The sequence below is a fragment of the Pleurodeles waltl genome, chromosome 10 (genome assembly GCF_031143425.1).
Source record: "Pleurodeles waltl isolate 20211129_DDA chromosome 10, aPleWal1.hap1.20221129, whole genome shotgun sequence".
NCBI lineage: Eukaryota > Metazoa > Chordata > Amphibia > Caudata > Salamandridae > Pleurodeles > Pleurodeles waltl.
Genome location: NC_090449.1, coordinates 818,158,190 through 818,176,608, shown reverse-complemented (window position 1 = coordinate 818,176,608; position 18,419 = coordinate 818,158,190). Strand labels below are relative to the sequence as shown.

The window sequence follows — 18,419 nt, the reverse complement described above, 5'->3', positions numbered from 1 at the left end:
AAACACTAGAGGTGCTGTCACTCACGTCTACTGTCAGTTCAGCATGTGGCTTCTCAATAGCAAGACATTCTACAGTCAGAGAGAAAATGTGAGACACCAGACTGAAATTAAAGTAATTTGACCCTAAACGTTTGTTTACATGAGGCTTCCCGTGTCCAAACAATATTACAATCATGTGAAGCTATTGAGAAAGTTCAAACTGAGGCTCACAGCCAGAGTCCGACAGCAATGTCCACGGTTGCGAGGTTTTCAGTTTGTGTGACATTTGCATGTTTTCATTGTGTTTCTGTGAGACATTTCTTCTCCTTATATGTGACACTTTGACTAGCACGTTTTAATGGAGATAAAAGCGGCTATGCCAATGAAGAGATTACCCAGCTTTGTGCACAATAATGGTATAGAAACAGTCTTTGAATAGCTGAAAAGTTCTTTAACTGCTTAAGCAGTAACACAAACTATCTTTTTTTCACGGACATGATGGCTCTGAAAAATTAGCGGTGTTATTTTCAGTAGTATAAAAGCATCTTTTTGGTAGAACTCCAGCTTCTTTAAACTGTATTATTTTGAAGACACATTTTTTTATTCAGTGATGGAAAAAGATAATTCTCGGTATTCCTCTGGTACTAAATATCACATCTGCCAACTTAAAAATAATCTGTGAGAGGATGAGAGGGTTCTTGGACGACATGGGCTCATGCTGAGTACTGCATGATAGGTACTTATGCACACACCAAGTTCCCCCATCCCCCCCCAAAAAAGCTTGCAAAGCCCCCCGGTGTTCTGGGGTGTTTTGACACTGCTTAATAGATATCCGTTCTGTAGAGTCTCCAAAGACAACTGTGAACCGTACTCAGTGCTGGGTTTCCATCTGACTATCCCAGCCTCTGTGTGAAATTGGCTCTTCACCAGATGACCGCATGAAGGGAGCAGATATCCTGTGACACACGATGGCACTGTATGATTTGGCAGACCTGGAAATGGCCGAGCGGGTTTGTTTAGTAGTGAAAGCTAGTGTTCGCTGCAAGGAGAATGGGCACTGGTTGCCTTTCTTTTACCAGTAAATGCATACACTCCAACGTTTCAAGAGAGTTAAGTGGAAGAATTAAAAAACCTCATCAGGAGAATGTATTTCACATATTGACTTCTATTGAATGTGAGTCATTTTCTGATGGGAGACAGCCAAAATAAAGCATTTTGTTTGCTTCAAATACTGGGAGTCTACCACTTGAATCGGGTCTATTAGCATGTATTGTAATGGAATGCCAGGTCTGGTTGTTTAGTGGACTAATGTATCTACTATTGAAACCTGTCTTTAATCTTTGTCAAAGGTACATATCTCGATGGGTTCACCCAGCCCAGCTTTCGAAGGTCAATGTAGTCAGTACCATTGAATTGGGAAACAATAAACGCTTGTTGTTCAGTATAAAGTTGCTCCAAGGGGTGAACGTGCGCATTACAAACAAATCTGTTGTGTTGTTATCAGTACTTGAAATGGAAAAATAGAAGTGAGGGTACTCAGTAGCAGAGTACCTGCTTGTTTCTGAGAAGAGCCGGTACTCTCCAATGAAAAGTATTACGTTTTTCTTGAGAAGTGCAGGTACTCTCCCTCTCAAAATAAAAAAAAGTTTCGGTACTCAGTTCTGGACAGTACCAGCCCATTTAAAGCACTGGTTGTTATTTATCTTAAAATTATACTGTTTCCATTAAGTATTTGAGAATTGCACTTGGGAAATCGCAGCCTGCAAAATGTTTGCTGCACAATCTGTTCCTAGAGTGCTTTATCACTCAGCCCTCCCCAATGCTAGCTTCACAGCAGGGCTGCATCTCTGTGCTGCAGAAATCAGTACAGTTTTAGACATGCTGCAGGCATTTCCCCTTACCTCCCAATAAAGGTTCCGCACAAGCTACACTACTATCTAGATGCAGCGCCTTGCTGTGGTTTTGACTGGCGCACACTGACCACAAGTAGCCATGATTTGTTTTTTAGATAGACTCACCTGAACCCACAGCCTCTCTACAAATTGGATGCATTTTACTTGTGAAGTCAAGATTGTAACCAGGGGTGTGCAATTTAACACAATATCTATTTGTCCAGGGAACAGGCTATCATAAATCTACTTGTCCTGTAAACAAATCCACTTGACCCGAAGGTGCCAATTAGTGCAGCTACAAATTATGTCAACAATTTCATTACATATTAGCTCTGATATTAGCCTCTCTGATTATGCAAGGGCTCATACAAAAGTGCAGTTTGAGTACTAGCAATTTCCTTTTGCTACCTTTTCACAGATCACATAATGGGTCTGGAAGTAGCAGTGAGCAATAGTTCTAGGGATGAGATGCCCATGTGAATCTATGCAAACCTGCTAACTTGCATGTTTTAGGGATTTTCACCCATTCTTCTTTTGTCTTTTTCCATACTGAGGCTGGAAATGTACTCCTGACAAGGGCAGAATTAAAACTTCTCCCAGGATTGGGAACAAAAATGGTTGGAAGAAAGTGAACTTGTAAACACTCAACAGATATTAGCATGAGCAAATCTACACATGCATAGTTGCTCATGCTAAAATGCAGTTCACAAATATTTTCTAGGAGTAAAATTTCCTGGCCCACTTTTGTGAATTCATGAAAGTCATAAATCTGCACTAATGCAAAAACATGTACCATGGGTGCACTTTAGTGACTTTCTTTAAGAATCATGCCCCTAATTAGGTCTGATATTAACCAAGATCTTGTTTTAATAAAAAAAATTCTCTCTTCTGCTAGCTGGCTTCACAATGAGTGACAGCATTGTGCTCTTTCACAAGGTGCGTATCGGCACACAACATAGTTTTTGTTAAATATTTTTAGTTTTTGCCAGTGTTTGGTATAATAGTGAGGGCCCAACAGCTCCCACAATAAAATGTTTTACAAAAACCATGTCAAAGCAAGACACACATTGACAAAACCAAAAGGCTGTTGATCAATGTCGAACTCACTGGCTTTGCCAATGCTTGTTTATTTTCATGTTTCCCATAATCGTGTTAAAACTGGTTAAGCTGATTATGGATACATTTTTGGGAAATACTACCATGCATCAACATATTTTACTAACTGATGCTTCAAAGAAATAAACCTAACATTTCATAGTCGTTTAGCAAAACGTTTTTTTTCCTAGTTGCGTGTTTTTTTTTTATTTATTATTATTTTTTTTTTTAAATGAACATTTTGATTTTGAAAGCTAAGAATCCTCAATCTTGCTTTCAAGCTTTGGCAAATATTTGCATCTAATCAGAGAGCATTCTGGAGCATTACACGCAGCCTCATATTGTTAAACTTTGCAAATGTGTGTACACATTTTTATACCGGAACTATGATCAGTAGTGCAGTTCGAGCTTACTACATTTCCAGAGCGCGCTCACCCTCTCCTTGCGGTTGGCCAACGGTGCGAAGATTTGCCTGGGCATTGCGGACTGGAGCCTCGCGGCTGTGACAAGCGCTGCTTGCAGTGCAAAGAAACTAACTTGAGGTGGCTCACGCTGATTCTTTGTGTGAGCGGCGGAGTCCCAGAGTGAGCGGGCATATTTGCGGTCAAAAAGAGCCCCAAAACTGAATTTCAGGAGCCACAAAAACACTTAAGGGCCCAGGACTAGAGGGGTGCCTCTTGATGGCAAGGAGCTGGTTGAAGACAGGTCCAGAAGTTGTGGCGGGAGTGTTGGAAGTCTTTTTGTGTCCCTGAGACTTCAGAAAACCGGAGGCAAGCCCTCAGAGTCACTGGTTCTGACATTTAGAGCTCCAGGTTCAGACCTTCTCAGTCCCAGGCAGGAGAGCAGCAGTCAGCAGGTCATCTCAGCAAAGCAGGAGTCCAGCAGAGTAGTAGATTAGCAGAGAGGCAGTCCTTGTAACAACACAACAATCCTTCTTCCTGGCAGAGTATCTACAGGTTCAGAGTTGGACTGAGCTGGTGGTGTCAGAGGTCCAGTTCTTATACACAATTGTGCCTTTGAAGTGGGGGTGACTTCAAAGAAAGGTCTTTGAAGTGCACTGAGGGTCTCAATACCTGCCCTGGCTCCAGGCTTACTACAGGGGGGTATGTAGCCCATTACATGTGGCAGGACACTGCCCATTCAGATGTGTCAGAACATCCCTCCCACCCTGCCCAGGTTTGCCCATCAGGCCTGCCAGCCACACCTAAGTTCCCTTTTGTGTGTGGCTATCCAGCTGTTTTCCTACCCCAGACTTGTATTGGAGATGGGCAGTTAGCACCAAATGGCTAAAGTAAGAAAATGCTAACTTTCTAAAAGTGGTAGTTTCAGAACTGCAATTTAAGATCCAACGTCACCATAAGTTATGATATTAAATTGTGAGTTCAGAGACACCAAACTTGAGAAAAGTATCTCTTCCAGATTGGGAACTACACTTATAAAATGTAATAAGATAATCCCAATGTTAGTTTGTGGGAGAGATAGGCCTTGCAGTAGTGAAAAACTGATTTGGGAGTTTTCCAGTACCTGGGCATGTACACGTCCTGCCTTTTTATATACACTGCACTCTGCCCTGCGGGTCATATAAGGCTTACCTTAGAGGTGCTGTATATGTATAAAAAGGGAAGGTTTAGCCCTGGCAATAGGTTTAGCATACTGTTGGACCTGGCTTTTTGACGGGGACATCCCCAAACTTTTTGCCTCCTTCCTCCTATTTTTTCTGACCTGTTGTTGTTGGCTTTTGACCTCTGGGCACTTTACCACTGCTAACCAGTGCTAAAGTGCATATGCTCTCCGGGTAAATTGTACTACTGATTGGTTTATCCATGATTGACTATTTAATTTACTTGTAAGTCCCTGGTAGAGTGCACTACATGTGCCTAGGGCAGGTAGATTAAATGCTACTAGTGGGCCTGCAGCACTGGTTGTGCCACCCACCTCAGTAGCCCCTTAAACCTGTCTCAGGCCTGCCATTACAAGGCCTGTGTGTGCAGTTTCACTGCCTCTTCGACTTGGCATTTAAAAGTACTTGCCAAGCCTAGAACTCCCCTTTTACTACCTATAAGTCATCCCTAATGTGTGCCCTAGGTAACCCCTAGAGCAGGGTGCTGTGTAGGTAAAAGGCAGGACATGTACCTGTGTAGTTATATGTCCTGGTAGTGTGAAACTCCTAAATTCGTTTTTACACTACTGTGAGGCCTGCTCCTTTCATAGGCTAACATTGGGGCTGCCCTCATACGCTGTTGAAGTGGCAGCTGCTGATCTGAAAGGAGCAGGAAGGTCATATTTAGTATGGCCAGAATGGTAATACAAAATCCTGCTGACTGGTGAAGTCGGATTTAATATTACTATTCTAGAAATGCCACTTTTAGAAAGTGAGCATTTCTTTGCACTAAAAACTTGTTGTGCCCTTCAATCCACGTCTGGCTAGGTTTAGTTGACAGCTCCTTGTGCATTCACTCAGACACACCCCAAACACAGGGTACTCAGCCTCACTTGCATACATCTGCATTTTGAATGGGTCTTCCTGGGCTGGGAGGGTGGAGGGCCTGCCCTCACACAAAGGACTGCCACTGGGACTCTGGCAGACAGGATTGAGCTGAAAGGGAACTTGGTGCATTTCTTAGAGACTCTTTGAAGTCACCCCCACTTCAAAGGCACAACTTAGTATAAAACAGGGCCTCTGCCCTACCTCATCAGACACTTGCTGGAGAAGAAACCTGAACCAGAAACTACATCCTGCCAAGAAGAACTGCCTGGCTGCTCAAAGGACTCACTGGTCTGCTTTTCTACAAAGGACTGCTGCCTTGCTGTTGGCCTGCTGCCTTGCTGAACTCTTGCCTGGCTGTAAAAGTGCTCTCCAAGGGCTTGGATAGAGCGTGCCTCCTGTTCCCTGAAGTCTCAGGACCAAAAAGACTTCACTCTTCCTCTTGGACGCTCCGTGCGCCGAACTTTTCGACGCACAACTTGTTCCGCGGCAAGAAAAACGCCGCACACCGACGCTGATCAACGCGACGCCTTCGGGACGACCGAAACTTTGACGCAAGGACAACGCCGCCCGACTCCGCAGGAGAAATCGACGCGACGCCTGCCGTGAGATCAAAACTTTGACGCACGGCCTCGCAAGGACAACGGCGCCCGACTCCGCAGGAGAAATCGACGCGACGCCTGCCGTGAGATCGAAACTTCGACGCGCAGCCCCGCAGAACGACGTGCAGCCGGAAAACAAGCAGGAAAATCCACGCACAGACCCGGGACATCTGGTAATCCCCGCGACCCACAGAAAGAGACTGTCCGCGCGCCGGAAAACGACGCCCGACTTTCCCGCGTGGAAAATAACGACGCAAGTCCGTGTGTGCTGGGGAGAAATCGACGCACACACCCTTTTTCCACGCACCTCTTCCTTTGTGGCCCTCTGAGGAGATTTTCCACCAGAAACCAGGTACTTTGTGTATGAAAGAGACTCTGTTTACTTTCTAAAGACTTAAGACACTTTATATCACTTTTCAGTGATATCTTTACAAATTCATATTGCATCTTTGATCGTTTTGACCTGAAGATACCCAGATAAATATTATATATTTTTCTAAATACTGTGTGGTGTATTTTTGTGGTGTTATGCTATGGTGTTGTATGATTTATTGCACAAATGCTTTACACATTGCCTTCTAAGTTAAGCCTGACTGCTCGTGCCAAGCTACCGGAGGGTGAGCACAGGCTGATTTTGGATTGTGTGTGACTTACCCTGACTAGAGTGAGGGTTCTTGCTTGGACAGAGGGCAACCTAACTGCCAACCAAAAACCCAATTTCTAACACATACCAAGTTAACATGGCAGTTTATACTGCATGCGCACAAGCTCTGCAATGGCAGGACTGAGATCTGGTTAAGGGGCTACTTAATTGAGTGGCACAGTGAGTGCTGCAGGCTCACTAGTAGCATTTAATTTACAGGCCCAAAATCGGGAAGAAAGGTACACATTAACAAAATGACTTGACATTTTTAGCACAGTCACGAATACAGGACCTAGCAGGCCTCTCTTAGGCTAATGCAAGTGGATTAAAACAGCACATTAATGCATTCAAATAAGCACATTTTAATATGCAAACTATAAATTCATCATTATTTATTAGCATTCATGTTACAGTAACTTGAAAGAAAATGACTGTTAATACATTTCCATTAACGTGGCATAGAACTGCATTTCTCTATTATTGTATACAAATGTAAAACACCATTAGAAATGTAATATCCTTTTAATGCCAACTGTTAGTTTAGACTCTAAAATATAACATAATGACAGATTAATTCTTCAAACATGTAATTTAATCTCAATACAACATAGGTTTAAGTGAATAGTCTAAGGTGAATTCACACTAATGATTTCGTAGTGCATCACGTTCCGTTCAATTAGTACTTTGATTAACATAATGCATGAACTGTCACATATAGATGATCACTGTGACACGAAGGACAATACTAAAATTTCTGCTACCTCAGTACTTTCACCAAACACACAAGGTGATGGGAGTAATAATTCAAATAAGTCTAACCATTGGCATAGTTCGTCAGAATTTCGAGTTGGCGATGGGTAAAGGCTTTCAAGCAACAGAAGACCAATTATGTTCTGTATACCCCCTTGTAGTAGAGGGAATAATTACTTCTTCCCTTGAAGTGTGGCTGATTGAGCCCACCTCATGTTTTTATTAAACATTTGTAAGCTTAGCACTATGCAAACTCACAACTTTTAATAAAGAAAAAGGTTAAACTTTCAAGATGGGAACACCCCTAAATAAAACCAGATCTAATCCCATAAATACATCTTATTTCTAACTGATAAGTGAAGCACGTGTTTCGTAGTTTCTAATAAATGTGAAATGGCAAAACTGTCTGTGGAAGTGTGTTTTTGCTCTAATTAAAATCAGTTTGGTGGTTATTTATGCAAATAAGTAAAGTGGGAGTTCTTACCCTGTTGAAAAGTAGACATGACCATTAACATTTGTCAGTTAAATGTATATTTGTTTTACTGCACCTGGCCTAAGAAGGGTCAGCTGCTTCTACGAAAGTGAGCACTAGAGTACATTAAAATAGGGGGATATTTTGTAGACTGATAAACTCTTAAATGCATAAAAAAGGTTTATGAACCCAATGTCTCCCAAAAGCTGTGTCAGTTTTCTTTATGGAAATTGGGAATTATGGGATGGATGTACAATGCATTTTAATAGTCTCAAATGCTCTGATTTGACTCTCAAAATAGCTTGGATACTGATTCAATATCTCAAAGAGGCGTGTTGTAGATGTCCCTTCCAAATATGGAATTTGTACCAAAATGATCGAAATCTTGTCTCAAAGCAGAAATCTGGTAAAAACATAAAATTATACTTGTTGTTTGGTGGATACCTATCAACAAAATGGAAGGGTTCCCTTCAGGGCCCCATTCCATTTGTGAATTTTAGAGAAACGTTTATTGGGGAATAGGCAGTAGTGCACTGCACCACTGCCAACATTCAAACAAACAAACAAAAAAGTAAGATTTTCTTTTTACGTGCAATCCTGTTTCTTTTAAGCAAAATGGAGCCGCTTTTATTTAAAAAGAAAAACATTTACTTTATTGAAATGGTGTGCTAACCCAAGCAGGCCGCCATTCCTGTGATGGCCTCCAGATTAGAGTGAGTCACAATTTATGACCTACCTCATCAATAATAATGAGGTGGTTTCGATTGTGACCCAATGTGCATCTGAATTTTCTGAACCAACTTATTTGTACATAGGTCAGTTCAAACAATGTAATTACTGGTTGGAAAAATACTGTTCGCAGATTGTGACCAGAAGTTTGCAATTACTATTTTGCAGGCAGTAGTAAAGAGTGCAGTTTTTTTGTGTCACTAAGCTATGGGATTCTTTAGTTTATCATCTGTAGTCTTACTCCCCCAGATGAAGTTCAGGTGTTGGCTTAAAACCTGGCTGTTCGGCTGTTCCTAAGCTCAGTATTGCCCGGTGTAAGGAAATGCCCCCTTGGCATGGTTACCCCCTGCCTTTTTACCTTTGCTGATGCCAGGTTATGATTTGAAAGTGTGCTGTGACCCTGCTAACCAGGCCCCAGCACCAGTGTTCTTTCCCTAAACTGTACCTTTGTCTCCACAATTGGCACAACCCTGGCACCCAGGTAAGTCCCTTGTAACTGGTACCCCTGGTACCAAGGGCCCTGATGCTAGGGAAGGTCTCCAAGGGCTGCAGCATGTCTTATGCCACCCTGGGGACCCCTCACTCAGCACATACACACTGCTTGCCAGCTTGTGTGTGCTGGTGGGGAGAAAATGACTAAGTCGACATGGCACTCCCCTCAGAGTGCCATGCCAACCTCACACTGCCTATGGTATAGATAAGTCACCCTTCTAGCAGGCCTTACAGCCCTAAGGCAGGGTGCACTATACCACAGGTCAGGGCATAGGTGCATGAGCACTATGCCCCTACAGTGTCTAAGCAAAACCTTAAACATTGTAAGTGCAGGGTAGCCATAAGAGTATATGGTCTGGGAGTCTGTCATACACACACTCCTCAGCACCATAATAGCTACACTGAAAACTGTGAAGTTTGGTATCAAACTTCTCAGCACAATAAATGCACACTGATGCCAGTGTGCACTTTATTGTAAAAATACACCCAGAGAGCATCTTAGAGATGCCTCCTGAAAACATACCCGACTCCAGTGTGGGCTGACTAGTTTTTGCCAGCCTGCCACACACCAGACATGTTGCTGGCCACATGGGGAGAGTGCCTTTGTCACTCTGTGGCCAGGAACAAAGCCTGTACTGGGTGGAGGTGCTTCTCACCTCCCCCTGCAGGAACTGTAACACCTGGCGATGAGCCTCAAAGGCTCACCCCCTTTGTTACAGCGCCACAGGGCACCCCAGCTACTGGAGATGCCCGCCCCTCCGGCCACTGCCCCCACTTTTGGCAGCAAGGCTGGAGGAGATAATGAGGAAAACAAGGAGGAGTCACTCCCTAGTCAGGACAGCTCCTAAGGTGTCCTGAGCAGAGGTGACTCTTACTTTTAGAAATCCTCCATCTTGCATATAGAAGATTCCCCCAAGAGGATTAGGGATGTGCCCCCCTCCCCAGAGGGAGGAGGCACAAAGAGGGTGTAGCCACCCTCAGGGCCAGTAGCCATTGGCTACTGCCCTCCCAGACCTAAACACACCCCTAAATTGAGTATTTAGGGCCTCCCAGAACCGAGGAAGATAGATTCCAGCAACCTAAAGAAGAAGAAGAAGAAGGACTGCTGACCCGAAGCCCTGCAGTGAAGACGGAGACGACAACTGATTTGGCCCCAGCCCCACCGGCCTGTCTCCCTACTTCGAAGAAAAACTGCAACAGCGACGCATCCAACAGGGTCCAGCAACCTCTGAAGCCTCAGAGGACTACCCTGCATCTAAAGGACCAAGAAGCTCCCGAGAACAGCGGCCCTGTTCAAGAAACTGCAACTTTTTGAAACAAAGAAGCAACTTTTATAGAGCACACGTTTCCCGCCGGAAGCGTGAGAGTTCCACTCTGCACCCCACGCCCCCGGCTCGACCTGTGGAAAACTAACACTACAGGGAGGACTCCCCGGCGACTGCGAGCCCCTGAGTAGCCAGAGTTGACCCCACTGAGCCCCCACAGCGCCTGCAGAGGGAATCCAGAGGCTCCCCCTGACCGCGACTGCCTGCTTCAAGGAACCTGACGTCTGGAAACCACACTGCACCCGCAGCCCCCAGGACCTGAAGGAACCGAACTCCAGTGCAGGAGTGACCCCCAGGTGACCCTCTGCCTAGTCCAGGTGGTGGCTACCCCGAGGAGGCCCCCCCCCCCCTGTGCCTGCCTGCATCGCTGAAGAGACCCCTGGTCCCCCATTGATTCCTATTGAAAACCCGACGCCTGTTTGCACTCTGCACCCGGCCGCCCCTGTGCCACTGAGGGTGTACTTTCTGTGCCTGCTTGTGTTCCCCCCTCCCCCAGTGCCCTACAAAACCCCCCCTGGTCTGCCCTCCGAAGTCGCGGGTACTTCCCTGCTGGCAGACTGGAACCGGGGCACCCCTATTTCCATTGAAGCCTATGTGTTTTGGGCACCACTTTGACCTCTGCACCTGTCCGGCCCTGAGCTACTGGTGTGGTAACATTGGGGTTGCCTTGAACCCCAACGGTGGGCTACCTTGGACCCAACTTTGAACCCTGTAAATGTTTTACTTACCTGTGAACTTAACATTTACTTACCTCCCCCAGGAACTGTTGATTTGTGCACTGTGTCCAATTATAAAATAGCTTATTGCCATTTTTGTCAAAACTGTACATGCTATTGTGATTATTCAAAGTTCCTAGAATGCCGGAGTGAAATACCTTTCATTTAAAGTGTTGTTTGTAAATCTTGAACCTGTGGTTCTTAAAATAAACTAAGAAAATATATTTTTCTATATAAAAACCTATTACCCTGGAATTGTCTTTGAGTGTGTGTTCCTCATTTATTGCCTGTGTTTGTGTGTACAACAAATGCTCAACACTACCCTCTGATAAGCCTACTGCTTGACAACACTACCACAAATAGAGCATTGGAACTATCTCTTTTTGCCACTATCTTACCTCTAAGGTGAACCCTTGGACTCTGTGCACACTATTTCTTACTTTGAAATAGTATATACAGAGCCAACTTCCTACACCCGTTTAGGCATTTTTCACTTATGCACTTAGGAAATTTCATTTCAGTGCACATTCTGCAGGTCCGATCTGTGGGGCATGAACTGACATCATAAATCCTGCTGCGTTACAGGTGTTGATGCAACCTCTACAGTTCAGCTGTATCCACCCATACCTGCCACCTAATGACATGCTGTGGTGCTTTCTTTAACCATTCAAGGCCCCAGCGGGTAGCTCTGTCCATCCCCTTACAGTGTCTTGGCTTATATATTATATTCCATCTGCTCTTCCATTTTGATGACATATTTTCCTTCTAACTTGTTCTTCAGGGTTGCAGCCATTTTTAGCAAGGTGGTTTCCTGTCAAGATTTGCATTTTCTATCCCATGATTTCTGCCAAAAAAGCTTCCTTTCTCTCCAGTGTGTGTCCTTCTCCATGTCAAAAAAGACACAACAGACAGGGTCAAACACTGGAAGGGTAGGGAACGGAGTGAGAGGGCGACAAGCTGCATGGCGAGCTCGTTAATATGACTCTGGCTGATGTTACATATCTGATCACAGTGACTCTCGGGAGGTATAGCGACCCACTAAAAGTTTATGCAGCATTTTAGTGTTAATAAAAGGTAAAAAAATATTAAAGATGAACATACACTAGGCGTGTATATTCACTGGTTTTGGAAAGATAGGCTACAGTGAATGTAAGCCAAGTGGAAGTAAGGCTGATAAGCCCTAAACTCAGGAAAGAAATGGAGACTAGTCAGAGAAGTAACTGGGAAAGGGCAAAATACAGTAATATAATAAAACCAAAACCGAATCAAGAGATCAGGGTCAGTATAACGGCAAGCAAGTCAAAGAGCTGTAAAGAGAGATCCACAAGAGAACACCAAAGCAAAGTAAAATCTGAAGAGCTAGGTCAGAGTGAAGAGAAAGACCGAATATGGAACAACTTGTATTATCTGTTAATGGGTAATCAACATTAAACCTTTCTTTTTTCCTCAGATTGCATCTTACCACAACATTCCAAAAACCCTGCATGAAAATCACCTGCGTTTATTCTATCTTCTGCCTTTCTGGTTGAATGATTCTGTCCTTATCGTGCATCCTCTTCATGCCTTATTGCCTCTAAATTTAACACCACCCTTGTAGATGCCTGCCACCTTACCCTGTACTATGCTTCAGTAAATAATCCTACTGTTCTCACAAATCATAAACTCTCATTCTTGGTAATCATTCCTTTACTACCAAACTTTTCTAACCTATCTACTCACCCCAATCTCACAAATCACAATTTCTCATTCTGTTTAATATCTTCTTGCTTTGTCACAGTAACCAATCTCCTCCACCCTATTTACTCACCCTTATTTTTTTGACTAGCGTTCTCACTCTAATAAGTATACCTCATTTTGGATAACTTAATACATCCCCACTTGAAAAAAGAGGAAATTCTTCGGTGTTCTCTGAGCACAAGACTAATCTACCAAGCAAATCTACAGCAATCACTAACTATATGATAAACCACTAACTTTAGGTTGCGGAGGAGACTACTACCCACCTCAAAGGGCTTCAGTGCCTCATCAGAGGTAGTAATTGCTATATCAATGCAAATACAATGCAATTTCTTACAGGTAGCTGAATATATTATATTGTAAATAGGTTGATTCAATTATATATTTCTGTGTTTAAATACTTGAAGTGCTTGTTTTGATGGGCTTTGTCTTAATAATCGTTATTGAGTTGGTAGCTTATGTAAACACCTGACTTTCAAACAAAGGAGAACTAACAGACTGAAAACACTAAGGTAAAAGCGAAGACTGTGGGACGCTGGCTCTATATTTGGTTCACTAAAAAGAAGTACACCATGCAGTGTCCAGTGGATCCCCAATTGGTTTGCAGAGGCAAAAGTAGATAGGACTAATGCTCTATTTTGTGGCAGTGTAGGCGAGCAGTTAGGCGTATCAGAGGGTAGTGCTAAGCATTTGTTGTACTCACAGAGGCAATAAATGAGACACACACTCGAAGACTAAATCTGAGACCAATTTAGAAAAATAACAATTCTTTTTATGTGTTTCAAACCAAAGAACTTCGTAGTCGGGTAAGTAGACTTTTAAGCATAAATACTTTGCAGTTTCAGAAATCAACACAATGCAATTTTCAGAGTTCTCTTAATGTTACCCTGTGGAGGAAAACAATGTTCAGTAAACATGGGGTTAACAACAACATAAAAAGCCAACCCCAGGGAGTTAAGGTAAGTACTGGGCACTGATCAGAACCACACCAGCAGGTCACTCCGGGCAAAAATGGGGCAGCTGGAGCAGGGATGCAGTAAGGTGTTGTGTGCCCAATGGTTTCCTATGGGAGTTTGGTCCTTGTGATGACACGCTGCAAGCTCAGGCTAGGATGCCAGGCGGGGAAAACAAACAGGTAGGTTGTACACTTGGGGTGCTGTGAGACGTAGGTGCATCTTTGGTCCTTTTCTCCAGGGCCCAGTGGCGACGGATGCAAGGATGTCCTTTGGCGTCAGGTTTTCTCACCCGGGATCATTCGCTGTCAGGGGGACATTAGGAGGTCATAGGAGCCGGGGGACATTGTTGACACTAGTGACCCACCTCAGATGGGGTCAGGGGAGACAGGTGCAGTGGTTGCTGGAGGTGTTGGGTTTTCTCTCACCACAAGGTTGCAGGAGAGGGGGCCTGCATGCAGAGGCTGTAGGCAACTTTGGTGACTCCAAGAAGGGTGAAACCTGAGTGGACTCGGACTCTTGAGCTGGTGAACTGGGCTGGCACCATTGGTTGGCTTTGCCTCGGGCCGTGGTCGCCTGGTGCATAGGTGTGTTGTGTCCTTGCTGTTCCAGGGGCTGCAAAGTCCTTTCTTGAAACTTTGCTGCAGAACACTTCAGCTGCTCATGGGATTCTCACTCTTTGTAGAAGATAGGCAGTTCTCCTGGGATTCTCGGAGGCTCAGCTGCAGGGCAAGTACTCTTTTGGGCAGAGTCTGTCGATATCAGCAGGCAGACTGGAGGGGCTGGTTTCAAGTCATCTGCTTCTTCTTTTCCTCTTCTGCAGGTGTGACTCTTCTTCTTTGTCCTTTGCTTCTTAGGTCATCAGGATCTGTGTTCTAGAGCTTGGGGGTGCCACCTAAATACTCCATTTAGGGACGTTACAGGGAGTGCCAGGCGGTAGCCAATGGTCTGCCCCCTTTATAGTAGCTACACCCTTTCTTTGACCACTTCTGCTGGAAAGTGGGCAGAACCCTAACCCTAGTGGCCTAATTACTTCCAAACAAGATCGAGGAATTTAAAAAGTAGTGTCCACTTCAGCAGGTCCACCTTAGGGGTGGGACTAGCATGAAGTGGGGCTCTCCTCCTAATCTGCCTAATTTTCCCACCGGGCCTTTCTCCAAAAGTGGGGTCAGGACGGGGGGGGGAGGGTGGAGGGGTGGGAGGGCGGGGTAACCTGTCATATCCACCACCCGGAGAGACCTGGGTCGCATTTCAAAGGTGACTATGCCTTTGAAGCAGCACTCCCTGGAATATCCATCTTGCCTGGGTGAGGTGATAACACCCCTACCCAGTGCAGGCTTTTGTCTCTGGTCCTTGAGAGTGCTGGCTCTCACCTTGGGGGCGCAGAAACGTGTCTATGGTGGCTGAACTGGTCAGGATCAGACAGTCAGTTCACTAGTAGGTTTTCAGGGTGCACCTTTAAGGTGCCTTAAGGGGGCAGTTGTTAATAATTCCCTCACTGGCATCAGTGAGGGTTTATTAATCTGAGATGTTTGATACCAAACATCCCTACATTCAGAGAAGCCATCATGTAGCTAGGGAAGTTGTAGTGACCAGTGTCCAGCACATGTACTTAAAATAGCTTCATGGCACACTGGTTGTGTGCCATGTTGTGTTTTCAATTTTGGAAGCACCTTCCACCGCACCCTGCAATGGCAGTCTGCATAAGGTTGGCACTGGGTCCCTCAAAGTGGCACAAGTTGTGCTGCAGCTCTAAGGGGCCCTCTTCAGTACGCATGCCCTAGGTACAATAGGTACCATTTACTGGGGACTGACAGGGGACTGAAGGGCCTGGTCACTTGGAGATCAAGAGACTTGTTGTCTTGTTTTAGGGAAGGAACACTGGCCCTGGGGACCTGGTTAGCAGGGACCCAGTGCACTTAGTCAGAGTTGCATCTAAAAAAACAGGCAAAAAGTGGGGAGTTGAGGGGTATCACAACCAGAGCCCAGCTCCCTACACAGATTAAATACAGGACTTTGTGTGTTATATGCCATTTAACAGTTGGATAACAGACAGGCAATGGTCCATTGCTAATCCACAGCCTTTTCCAGAGCTGAATACCAAAGAAGAAATTTTATTTAAAGGGTCACAAAATTTATTTTTTTAATCATCAACTCTAATTGTAACCTTGTAGATTAGAACAGTCCACATGAAGAAACAAATAAGTAGTTGTCCTTTTGGAATCACCACTCCTCACCCGTGAAACTGAGTAGGAAACTTGTATTACTAAAGTCTTGAATAAGTACCTTTCTGTGCATTTTAGCGTATCATAATCTATTGACTATTAAAACTGACAGTCCAGGTTTAGAAGCAGGCAAAGAAGAAGGCCAACTATTTCAAATGTGTGTAGGGATGGTGAGAACAGCAAGTGTTTGTACATATATTTGTATTGGACATGGGTATACCCCAGAATTGAAATCCAAGGCAAAGGTTATGGGAAAATTGGATCAAAGAAGATAACATTGTTATTAGCAGTCCTGCACATGCCGCTGGAATGATGCATGAAAAGGAAAAAACACTCTGCACTTATTGGTAACACGCTTCCTGGGAGATGTTTCTACTTATTGACCGTTTGGCTTTCAGAGTTGTCTTTCACAAACCATATAAAGAAAGTAACAAAGGATAACAGATGGGATCTGGTAGGTCAGGGAAGTAATGCGTTTCAAGACCACTTGGAGAGAAGACAAAGAAGGAGACCTATCCAGGGGTGGTACAGATATTTTGTTAGATAGACATTCAAAGTAAGCACCTGTATTTGACCATTGAGTGTATACCTAACTTTCCTAAATCAAATACAAAATGTTAATAGGAACTTATATAAAGCTTTACCAAAAACTGTTAAAATATAGGCAAAACCACAGGTAACAGGCCAGATACATAATGGTCCGTGTTTAGCCACTATTAACTTTGCCTCTACGCCTAGAGTGAGGCATATTGATTTCTTACTAATACTATCTTTACTTTCCACAGCAGAGCCAAAGCTATGATAATTGTGACTCTGAGCTATTTGGGTTATTTGTGTCCTCTGCTGCTAGGTTCCACTAAGGCACTGGGCCACTTCCACAATGGTTGTTACCTCGGTCGTGTCAACATCAACCACATGACAACTCTTTATTGTCCTAATCCCCCTGACATTGCATTGAGCAATGGCTTTAATCAGATCTCTTTAATCTGCTTCATGATAGACAAAAGAGAAGGAAATACACTACTGATTGAGTGCGTTCAAACTCTATTTTGTTGTTCGCTTTCCACTGCTTCTGCAAACAGGAAGTGGCCCAATCTAAAGCTAATCCACTGTGACCTCTTACCTTCTAGTACAATTGTATCCAGGTAATCTTCAAAAGACATGGCTTGCTTCCTAAGTAGGCAGTTGGGGTCCTTTCGGCCTTGTGAAGGGCTTGCTCCAATTTAAATTTCTTAGTACACTCCATTGTTACTTCAGTATCCCTTTAAAATGGGGATTCTGTAGCATCTTGTCATCAGCTGTGGCTAATAGGTTGGATTTTGCCAGAACAGTTCCAATCTTTCTCAGCCAGTTGTGAGTAAAAGTGAGATGAATTCTATTTCCTCTGTTCTCTAACAGGTTGCTAAAGGGAATACAGATAGCTAGACCATTATATGGAGAGTTGTTTGGCACAATCTGTTCTTTGGTATCCTTGTTACAAGATCATAAACGAATTGTTACTGGCAGGTTTTGGATCACATTAAAAGAGTGCGATTGGGTGATGATTATTATATTGTTTTAAGCATGTAGCAAGTACATTTTAAATAATTACTGGGATTAATGCCACCTAGGCCCTTAGTATTTTCTCTGGGCACTTTTTAAGTTTGGGCTGTAATTGTATTTAAAGTAAGGGGTTCCACCTTTTTAGGAGTGCTAAACCAACTTGTGCGCCTGGACCTAATTTATTAGCAAGTGATTATTTTATAAAATCAGTGGTACTTTGACTTTAATAAAGTTGTAGGGCTGCAGTATGGAACATAGTTGAATTCCAAATGTATGGAAAGAAACTACTCTGCATTACAGCCCATTCATGACAAAATTACTACTAGCTTAAGGTTTGATGGCTCATTTAGACACTGTGCAAGGTATTTACTTTTGAAGTCTCTAAAGGATAAGGTTGAAAATAATAGTCTCTTCCTGTTAATCCAGCATACTTTAAAAATCGTTTACCTTATTGTCCAAGAAAGCAAAGCTTGTGGATTCTTGAAAAATGTATTGGTCTCATTCTGAGCTTTCTAACTTGGCATTCTAAGTCTGGCTTTAATTTCAGTCCAGCACTTGGTTTTTACCTGTTCACATTTTAACCAGAGGAATTTGCTCAGGAAACTAGACCTTTTTAGACTGAGCATAGCAGCGCGCAAGTGCTGCTTTTCCTACGTGTTGGTATCTATGTGGGCTTTTAACCATGCCCACCGCACGCTCATCACTTTCACTCGTTCGCGGACTTGCCCTTCAAAAATCCTTCTAATTGCCGTATTACCCCACCTCTTGTGGAACTCTGAATT

The 18,419-nt window shown here is 43.8% G+C and overlaps 1 protein-coding gene across 2 annotated transcripts in view; it reads left to right on the top strand.

The window, feature by feature from the left end:
* Positions 1-18,419, top strand: part of KIF15 (kinesin family member 15) — a 930,781-nt gene that overhangs the window by 361 nt on the left and 912,001 nt on the right. The gene's annotated exons all lie outside the window — the stretch shown is intronic.